The following is an 11,651-nucleotide window of genomic DNA, read 5'->3' on the forward strand; positions in this document are numbered from 1 at the left end:
TGGGGGCCGTGTGGGACAGGGAACGGCTCACTGCCTGGCCTCGTCCCAGAGCTTGCTGATCGAGCGCAGCCCTTTCCAGGAGAACAAAAGCAGCTTTAATATTCATCCAAGTGCTGCTTCGGGAGATAAAATCTGATTATTTCAAAGCCAATTTAAATACATAACTGTTTCCCGTTGTTAGGGCTGTTTCCTGTTGTCAGGATCTGCTGTACAATTTTAGCCCTTAATTAAAATTCTAGCACGGATTTTGGCATCTGGAAATAGAACAGTGCAATTAGGAATGCTCCAAATATAGCACTAGCTTTTCTTTTTCCTTTTTTTTCCCCCTCCACTCTCCACTACCATTTTCTTGCAGTGGGAACAGCCTCATTTTTTTATTTCGTAGAATCATAGAATGTTGGGTTGAAATGAGCCTTAAAGATCATGCGGTTCCACCCCTCCTAGCATAGCAGGGACTCCCACTAGACCAGGTTGCTCAGAGCTCCATCCAACCTGGCCTTGAACACTGCCAGGGATGGGACATCCACAGCTCTGGGCAACCTGTTCCAATGCCTCACCATGCCTATGGTAAAGAATTTCTTAATGATATCTAGGGTAAATTTCTACTCTTCCAATTTGTAGCCATTACTCCTTGTCCTGTCACTACAGCTCCTTACAAGGTGTGCCTCTCCACCTTCCCTGTGGGCCCTCTTCAGATACCAGAATCTTGCTGTTAGGTCTCACAACATTTTCTTCCCAGGCGGAACAGCCTCCACTTTCTCAACTTGTCTTTGTAGGGCAGGTGCTTCAGTCCCCTTATAATTTCTTGACCGTTCTTTTGACTTGCTCCAACAGTTCCATGTCCTCCTTATGCTGGGAGCACCAGAAGTGTGTGCAGTACTCCAGGTGGGGTCTCACAAGAGTGGAGTAAAGGGTGAAAATCAATTCCTCACCCTCTTGGTTACACTCCTTTTGATGTGGCCCAGGACACAGTTGGCTTTGCACACACTGCTGGCTCACGGTCAGTTTGTCTTCAACCATCACCCCAAGTCTTCCTCTGTGGGTACAAAGTCTTGACATTTTGTGACATTACAGTCTTGACATCATAAGGGCAGGATGGAAGGAAAAGAGTGTTAACAAGCTTCATTGGTATTCTTACACCTATAACTACACAAGCTATGAAATTAGTTTTTGGTGAGTCATGAGCAGTTACAGTTTTACTCACCACGGATTTCATTCCAAGAGAATCAGACAGAAGACATTATTACCTCTATGAAATTTGTATCAACAGAAAAAAATAGCAACATCAACTCAGAAATTCTTGAGATTTGTTTTCCCCATACAGAGATGCGCAGTGACTAAAGTAAGCATTGTCCCTTCCTGACGGCGCTGCCACTTTCTAACTTCATTTTTTATTTTCCCGTTTTATTGTTGCTCTCAGAAAACCCGGATAGAATCTAATAATTTACCTTTATTCGCCATTTTAAGCATTTTTTGAAGGACTTCTTGTTAAACAAAGCTTCCCCCGATCCTTGAATGGATGCCTGGAGGTAGCCGGGACGCGGCGCGGCAGTGGCGGCACCGCCACCTGGCGCTCGTCTCCGGAACGACAGGCGGCCTCCGACCGGGCCCGCGGGGCGCCTTCCCCGGCCACAGCCGCCAACGGGCGGGCAAACACCGGCGGCAGCGCGGCTGGGGTCGGCGTCGTCATTAAAGCGGGAATGTAAGCCCTGGGAAAGGTGAGAGAACAAAAGTCATAAAACCCTCTTATTCGCAACATATGGGCGTCGTTAAGAAAAGGTTGAAAGGTAATCAAAGAAGCTGTAATGACAATAAATTGCGTTTATCTTGTAATAAACATTTAGACATCAGTTTCTCCTGTATCATTTTTTCATTCTCATTTCGAGTCTCTTCTCTGTTGTTCCCAGTTCTTCATCTACACTTCAGATTTGTGATAGGCCCATTTGCCTCTTTTTATGAATTTTTAATGGCTTTGTATCTCTGAAGACATTAGGTAAAAATTGATTAAAACCAGACAGCCGGTTGTAGATGTGTTGGGACAAACAAATATGCATCACATAGTGGGATTGCTTGAAAGTTATCAAATAGACATTTCTCCCTAGGCTGGCTCCAGAATGTGAAAGTGTAGATAGCGCCTAAGCTTTTCTTCATAAAATCAGAAACCACTGTCTCAAGGTGGCAGAGGAGAGGAGTGATGCACATGATGCTGCCCTCACTGAGGAACAGTTGCAGCAGAATTCCTGCCACATTAATTCTTGTTCAGAAATCCAGGAGGGACTCTTCAAAGGCTGAGGAGAGTCTGATGCTACGGGGAAAGTGATGGAATACAAAGCTCAGGTGGATAATGTCCATCTTTCATTACGTGTTTATTTAGCACTCAGCATTGGGGCGACACCTGAAACCTGTCAGATGTCACTTCAAACATGTAAATGGCAGCAGTTAGTGTGGTGAGAGAACTACAGTTGTACCTCTGTGAAAATAGTGCACTCTTCAGAAGGTCAGGCCTCCCAGTGTTTTGGGTAAGGCCCCTATTGGAACCCTTCAGTTAGGAAGTAAACTTCAAACTCCTTGTTACTTTCTCTTTTCCCCAGGGAAAGCTCACAATTGTGTTGAGTGGTTACGTTTTATGCCATTTTGAGTATCTGTCTTGATACTGGGGGAGTTTCCACAGTCATTTAACCCGATTGGTTTATTGTGAATTACAAAAACAGTGAAGTCACAAGAAGGTTTTAAATTATACTCTTAGCTGTGTTGGTGCATAAAAGCAGAGTAATAAATCAGAGTTGGGATTTGTCTGTTTCAGAGATAATCACCTGGCCCTGCAGAGGATCTCACAGTGAGCTGGTAAGGCAGGTTTTGGGTTAAGTTTTGTAGGTGTTATGAACATACAGGAATACTGTGGGATGGTCTGGGTCACTTCCACTGCTGGCTTGGATACTTTGGCAGTATCAGCCCTTTTTTGCCATGTCCCTATAGGACTTCAGATGCCATGCAAAGGGGCGCTTCTGTTTCATGGGAAAAAACATCTTTTGTGAGATGCAGAGCCCAATTCCACCATCATTTCATACACAGTCTTGCCAAGCTGACTTGAAGTTAATTGTGGGCAGAGATGACAGTGGAAAAGGTTAAAGGGATCCACTGCTTTGTGGATCCAACCCACACCAGACTGCAAGTGCAGGAAAAGGAAAGGGATGTCTCAGGTTTGCAGCTGTAGAAAGCCCCTTGGAGTCCTGGTGTGCTGAGCACAGCTTTTTGGGATGTATGCAGACTTACACGGGGGCTGGACACAGCACCAAACACAGAACTAGAGATTGAAACGCTAATGTTTTGTTCATGGTGCCAGATCAAGCTTGGTAATGTACAAGTGAGCTGAAACAGGAACATGGAAATCCCAGATGGTGTTCGGACTGGCTGTTACAAACAATAATTTCCACGTCAGTGGTATACAAGGTACTCACAGCGCATTGCAAACTTTAATTAATCCTCACAGTCCAGTTGAGATGCAGAAGAATTACATCCCCCATCATAGAGGAAAGATAGTTCCAGCATGAAACATGGCAACACTGGAGCAGCACACAACAACATTAGCCAGGAATTTCAGTCAGGATAGTGCAGGATCTATCCTGCGCTGAGACTAGAAGAGAATAAATTGAAGAGAGAAACAAATACAAACTGAAGATCAAAATCAGTGCTGCCTCCCTCCTGACACCGCACCATGAGGCAGAGCTGTTAAACAGCAGGCAGCTTACCACCCTCACACGCACTGCAGAATTTCATACTCCAGCGTTAGAGCTGCTGATTGAGCCAGACGAGTATTGGCAAAAGCGTTGTTGGAGCAATTGTGGGGGATTCTAGCAGCAAAGCCGAGAGCACTGCTGGGCAGCTAATAAGTGGCTATTCTTCAGTCATGCTGCACTCAAAATAGCTTTCCAGCAGAGGAAAAGCAAATTCTATTGGCTTCAACACCTGGTTGAGCAACTTAATAAGGACAAAATTGAAAGTTAGAGCTGAATCATTATTTATTTTATAACTACATCTTCATCATACAGTTCATTCCAAAATGGGAGTTATTTCATTTCAAATCAGGTTTGTGCAAGGTTTTTCCGTAGATTCATTCAGCACAGAGGTGAGAGAAGGTTCTTTGAAAACAATTTCAGACACCAGCTGCTTCAGAGGAAGAGAGAAATATACAATTATATGAAGACTTTCTCCTTTTTTCTCCAGTTCTGCCATACTTTTCCCAAATTGTATTTTTTAAATGTACTTTTAATGTACCAGGGAAATTGTAGCAGTGCAAAACTGTATTTAGTGTTATTTTGGTAACAGGTCCATTTCCAGACAGCACTTCAAAAGATATGAGCAAACAGTTAGATGAGCAAAATATTGCTGTCCTATGCACAGCAGACACAGAAAACCACTTGTTCATATTATTGAAATTACCTTTTATATATTTGAAAGCTGCTATTGTTTTACCTCTTAGATTTCTTCTCTCTGAAGTTCAGCTATTCAGAGGAATGTCAGATTAAACCTATCCTAGTTCCTTCAGCCTTTTCTAACAGATATACCTTTCTGAAGCCTGATAATTATTGTTGTATTCCTCTGGTTTTTTTCCCAGTAGGACCATACCTTCCATGAAGTGTCCAAAATTGGCCATGTCTCATCCCAGCTCAGATGTCCAGCTCTCTACAGACTGCTTCAAGGAGAGCTGAAGAATTGCTAAATGTTTTGTAGATTAGAACATGGACTATAAATTGCAATAAGGGTTTGCCTTTTTTGCAGCACAATAATATTGTAAACATCCAAATCTCTTTCTGACATGCAATTATTTAGCTTGTTCCTCCTCATCTTATGTTTCTTCAGTTCATTATTCTTGTCTAGGTGTGATGACCTGTTTGTTTTTATTGAGTTGCGTCCTCTCAACTACTGTTGTTGTTATACAATGTATACCTGTTATGTTTGATTGGCAAAAATACCTACCCACAGTAACTGTCAATAAATCAATGTGTTTGTTGGTTTGTTTAAAAACAAGCTGCTCTCTTATCTAGAGATAAGTCTAGCAAATGAAATTTTCACATCTTTTTTTTTAAATCAGATTATCCTTTTTAAATCTAGATTATTTTTCAAAGTGGAGGATTCTCTGCTGCCTCATTTTAAAAAATACAGATCTTAGAAGTCATTATTTGAAAAAAAAAAGACTAAAGCAATGTAAATTTGATCATTCTAGTCTCACTATAGTAGGACTTGCAGCATTCCCAGTTATGATATCCTTATTTGTACCTAGTACCATGCCAGGCCGTGAATAGATGTCATAAGCATCCTGTTCGTATGTGGTACACATTTCCATGTATTTATTTTGCTTATTTTGTTTTCCTCTGAGAAAATAAAATGAATGCATAGAAAAATGAAAGGATTGATTTTGTCTGCTCACCAAATTTCTCCTCACCAAAATATAAGTTAGGTCATAGAAGGGAAGAAACAATGAAAAATAAGAGGAAATGACAGGAGAAGTGACAACTTCCTTCAAATGGTAAGAATGTTGTTTTAGAATAAATCTAACAAGCCAAATTTTTTCAGATGCCTTCCAAATCATAGCAAATTTTGTTCATATGTTTCCCATTTGATCTAATATTTTGTGTAGGCACAAATTTCTTTATTCTTAAGTAGTGAATTTCCAGGCAGGATTTCTTTCATTCCCACTCTATCCCCAGGCAAGCAAACATTGTTTTTCTGCTTAGATGAGTTTATAGAAACTAAGAAATATCAGTATAGAAATATTTACTCGGATTTCCAGCAAAGTATAGTTTTTCTCCTTTGTCATTTAACTGCTTTGTTGATTCTCCATGATCTCATCATATGCATGCAGATCAATGTGCTTTTTCCTCTTTCCAACTGATATTTTTTACAGAAGAGGCACCAATTTTCTGTGTGTAAAAGGATTTTTGCATGGTAAATGGCATACTTTCTCCTAGTGGATATTTCAGTTTTATGGATACTAGTTTTTATAATTAACAGTGAATATTATGAGGACTCTTTGGTGCCTAACTGCCTGAAAGAAAATAATTATTTTCTGTTAGATGTTTAATCACAAACCTTGCAAGGAAATCTGCTGTTTTCCAAACAATGCAGAACTAACTTTTTTACCATACTGACATGATAGAAACATTTCCCAGCCCTAAAGTCCCATCTTCTTAAAAGTCTGTAGCCAATATTCCCTCTGGAAAAGATTATCTTCAAATGATTAAATAGTCTAATTTACTATTTCCATCTTTCCTTCAGAGTATTTCTTGCTGAATGTGACAGGTTTTGGGGGACAGGGTAAGTTGTACAGAAGTACCCTTGGTGCCCTCAGTGAGATTTTTATATGTACTGGCTCTGGTTACTCTGTGATCAGATCCTCAGCCTCCCCTGAAGCCAGCACACATGTACAAAGAGGGTCTGGAGCTCTGTCCAGGGAGGATCAGCAGTTTTGCTTCTCTGTAGAGCTGCCTTAGTTCTGGCTCAGAGGAGTCAATAGGAGCTGCTGGAGTGCAGTACCTCTGAAAATGCAGCACATTCAGCAGCTTTTTACCTTGTTTCTTTCCAAAAACTTCAAAGTTGTTATGAGTGCTGAGTTAAGCAATTAGATACTGAGTCAGCTTGAGCATTCTCAAACATCAGGACTGGACCAGTCGACTTCTGTAGCTAAATATTCCAAGCATTTCCTAACTCCTTCTTCTGTTCACTGATTATTAGGTGTCACCATAAAAAGTGTCACCTTAGTGTTCACTCATGTAAGTACGTGACTGAAGATGAAATTAATTTCTCCTGCAAGGGAGACTTCTAATGAGGTATTTGTCTTTTTGTTTAAAGCTAATTGCTTTAAACTCAAGAGAAATAGGCATCTTCTTAGACTTGCTGAAGATCTAAGTTCGGTTTCTATAGGCTCTATGATCTCAATAAATGGTTTGATCTCTCCACACTACCTCTCCCCTCCCAAACAAGGCAGCACTAAGGCACCTGTTGAGTGTTACAGTTCTGCATGCTCAAGGGCAGAGTCATCTGTGGCCATGGACAGTGTTTAGGACAAAAGGTCCTTTTGGTCATGGTCTTCAGCACTTACTGCAACATGTAATATGCATACTGTATATGCAATGAATTGCTGCTCTAAGTGTGGCTTTAACCAAAGTTCTAATAAACTGTAAAGAAGGCAAAAGTTTGTGAGACACACAGATATAACAGATCAGTGTAACACATATGCTCACGTACCTGTTTCAAGTCACTTTTCAAGGCTTCCCTTCTGCTGCTTATAGCATCGTGTAGCACTTCCTGGCACTTATTGGTTCCTTCAACACAAAGGTGGTGTCACCTGACTGTAATTAGAGACATTTCCCCTGCAGAAATCCAGCCCTACAGCTATATTCAGAACACAAAAAATGTATGAATTAAAAATACAACTTTGCTTTTTTATGTGATAACCAAGCACATAATTTCCTTTCCTTTAGTTTATTTCCTAAAATAAAGATAGGGAAGACAGAAAGACAGAAACATCATAGGATTATCTGAGACTTTATACATCATTCATAAAGACTGCCAGTTGTAGAAAGAACTGCATATGTAGAAAGTGCTGCATATGTGATTTTTCTTCATTCTTGTTCTTTATCCATAGTTTACCAGAAAAAAACCTTATTTTACTATGACCTGTAAGTACTGCTATTGAAATAGTTTATCAAAATCAGAGAAAGATTTGTTTTCTCTCTCTGCAGAATTCACCAAACATTTACACATTATGTGAAGTAGCAACTTTATGCTGTATAATACGTTTGTAAGCTCTAATACTTCTCTTGGCTCCTACAGAAGCCTCTGAAATTTTATGTAAGCCACCCTCAGGTTTCATGTGTATTATGGATACATGACAGCAGATGAAGCTAGTTGGGAAGGTCTGTTGAAAAATGAAGGTGACAAAGCTATCTACCCCACTGCAGAGTAATCTTCTGTGACTCTTCTCACTGTGTATTTCTGGAACCCCTTCTTTGTGACCATTTCTCCTTTTTAACTTTGACCTTGCTGAACCTTTGTTTTTCTTGTAGCTTTCCCTGTGGCACTGGGCAACAAGAATTAGGTACCATGAGTCTGGTGTTGCACAGGTGCAATTGTCAATAAGTACCAGGTAGTACAGTTCAGACTACCTTGGCACTAATGCCTGTGCACAGGCAGTTCATATCTCAGTATTCCTATTACCTGATAACAATAGTACTTAAAGTCTCTATTTAGATTGGGTTCTAATTATACCAGGCATTTTCTCTGATTAAACCATTTTTACATGTACATAAACTGTTCTGACTGATGTTGTTGATCCAGAGTAAGAGATTCCTACCTTTAGCCTTTTCCACAACTGCCCCTCCACTTTGTTCTTTCAACATTTACCTTATCATTCCCTCCTTCAGTTCTGTAATATTTTACTAGTTTAATGCAAACAAACAAACAAATGCTCTCAAGTATGAAAATAAAAACACCATTTAATATTACTGCCTCATTATTCAGTTGGGGGACTAAGATATAGGGAGATAAGTGACTTGCCAGAGGAAAGGGAAGAAGGATGCAGAAAGAAAATTTAGCTCCACTGAGTCGCAGTTCAGCATCTTAAATTCTTTGTTCTGACTTCATCTTACCTCTGAGTGTTGCCCAATCTCTTTATGCTCAAACTTCAGTCATCTAAACTGTATCTCTTCTGATTTCAAAGGGTGGCTTGTCACACAGGACAGGCACAGAAGAGATTAAGGGGTTGTTCTAGGCTTTTCATCTCCAGATTTTTTCTCCACTGCCACTGCTACAAGCTAAAGTGAAAATGATGCACTGGAATCACAATTTTCCCTTCACCATCATCTCAGATTTTTTTCCCTCTATCATATTTGTTCTGTGCACTGTTTGTTTGCCAGCTTCTGCCTGGCAAGCATGCTCTACCTGCTATGTGCACAAATGTCAGGAATAACTCGAAGGTTCAGCATGATTATCAGTTGGCCAGCTGATACATTGGTCTTTAGGATTAAACTTTTCATTCACAGAAATGACATGTTTTTATTTATTTCTATTTTAAAAGTTCTATTGGCTATTGTCTCTAGATACACAAACAAAAAAAGCTTTTAGCCAAGTGGAATTATGCACTGCCTGAATTAATGTCCACTAATGAAAACCCTTCTTGACCAGCCTAAACTAACATATCTTCCCACATCTTTAAGATTCTCCATGCTCTTTCTCAAAGTCTGGAGAAAATATATCCTCTGCAATCTGCAGTGTGAGCTGTAAGTGAAAAACATAGAAGCTGACAATCTAGTAGGGAAGTGGATTCCAGGATTCTGGATGAAGCACTGAACATTGCCCACTTTCAGTCAAATTAGAACAAACTGCATTTTTTTTCCTCCTTTGCCTGAAGCAGTGAGTTCTCTTTTGGGTTTTTACTACATGCAGCTATCTACTATAAAATATATTCACACTTAACAATCTAATTGAAAAAAACCCCAAACCTATGCTCAGAACCTAAAGTTAACTTGATTTCTAAAACCAGCCTACATGAACTCATGTATTAATGCAAAGAAGGGATGGTGTAGTTTCACTGTGCTAGGCCGCTGAGCACCACTCAGCTGCTTGTTCTTTTCTGCCCTAGTAAGAGTAGAATCAGAAGGGTAGAAGTGGGAAGACTTGTGCCTTGAGATAAAGGGCATTTAATTTTTTTTTTTGTTTAAGGGGATGGGGTGGGGGAAGAAGCACAGACAACAAAAAGAGGGGGAAAAAAGCCCACAGCAAACAAAACGGAGTAAAAAATGTGATGCAGAAAAAAAACACTTGCTCACCGGCAACTGATGCCCAGCCCTGAGAAATGGCAGCTCATGCTTCCATCCCTCACTCCCAGTTTTATTGCTGAGCATGGCCTCATGAGGTGTGAGATATCCCTTGCATCAGTTAGGGTCAGCTATTAAGCTGTGCCCCTTCCCAGTTTCTTGTGCACCCCCAGCCTTTTTGCTGGTGAGGAAGTGTGAGAGGCAGAAAAGGCCTTGACACTGTGTAAACACTGCTCAGTGATAATGAAAACATCCCTGTTTTAATTGAACATCTGAAATGTAACATCACACAACCTAGTTAAAAAATTTAACTCTATCATAGTCAAAACCTGTGCAAGGGAAAATTACTACATGTGGACAACTTTGCAGAGGCTTTATTCCTAAAATGGTAATAGTTGATTTTTTAAAGCTGAAGTATGGGTAAGGGTTTGCACCAGTATATCAAATATATTGCCACTAAACATACTGGAATATTGTTACTAATAAAATAGTATCAGGAAAATCCAAAGTAAACTGTTACTGTCAGCAAAACCTTTGAGATATTCCAAATGTAATGGAAGATACTTCATGTTTTAACTAAAGAGAGAGTCTCCAGAAGCTTGGCTTCAGTGTGCTTATGCAATAAGGGGGCAAATGCCCAGGATCTGTTCTTATCACTACGGCCAAAACTGCAGCTTTCTCAGCTAATTCTTATAGTGGTCCTTTCACTTGCAGAATCCAATTCCTCTGTACTTCCCTGAGTTTATAAAGTTCTTCTAATATGTTCCTTAACTGGCGGGCTCTGAGTTTTTCTTGCTCATGTACTTTCTCTTTCAATCCCAGTGTGATTTGCAAGCATTCCAAAGGTCTCAAATTTTCAAACCTATTTCTTGCTTCTAATATATTGATCTTTTGCTACATTTTATTGTCTTAGCATGGAAAAATATGGCAGGAGATTTCCATGATCTCTGCCTTCAGCCATTCATTGATTTAATCCAAATTTTTACTCTGCAGTTCTAATGTTTGATTTGTTTTCTTTGTTTTTCAATGTGTCCCTGGAATTCTCCACTTCCCTGTGTAGGTGTTCTACTGATGTCCTCAAACAGTTTGCACTGACCTGCAGTCACCCAAACTCATCCTTCAAATCTTCACTTTCTTTCAGTGAGTTCCAATTTCAAATATCCAGCTCTGCTACTGTTTCTCTGAGGTGCCATATTTTATTTTGCAAGTTTTCAGTTTTGAAAGACAATTTGTTAACCAGAGAGGTTTTTATGTTAGGGGAAGAAAGCATGGTCAAGGTTGCAGAACACTGCTGTGCTCTGATAGCCTCCACCCTGTCCAAGTGTGACATAGTATGGATGTCACTATTCCATGGTTCCAAACACCTGCTCCTGCTGGGTGGCTGTTGCTTGCAAGATGTTGTGGAAAAAATTATCAAACGGTGTTTCAATAAAATTAAGAGCTATGGGGTAAAATTACTTCATTAGAAATCAGTTGAGAGTTAAACAGTGCACAGAAGTATAACATTTTTCAAAACAGGAAAGCGTTTAATGGGGTGGTAAAAGGCACCAGGTAGGACTGATGCTTTTGGTATGTTTACTGAATGAATATTCGGAGAGCTGTTACCAACAGTGAAGTGACCCCAGTTTTAGATGACATAGCATTCTGCATGTTAGAGCAATTCCAGCTGAATTGTACATGAGATTCTTAGATAACAGTAGCCATTTAGGAGACAAACGTGAAAATCATGGTGCATAGATCGATAAAACAGCAATCCCCATAACATTAGCAGCAGCAAGGAGAATTCATACTGCATTAAAAAAATGGTAGAATGAACAAACACCTAGTGGGGTATCA

The sequence above is a fragment of the Zonotrichia albicollis genome, chromosome 6, assembly GCF_047830755.1.
Source record: "Zonotrichia albicollis isolate bZonAlb1 chromosome 6, bZonAlb1.hap1, whole genome shotgun sequence".
NCBI lineage: Eukaryota > Metazoa > Chordata > Aves > Passeriformes > Passerellidae > Zonotrichia > Zonotrichia albicollis.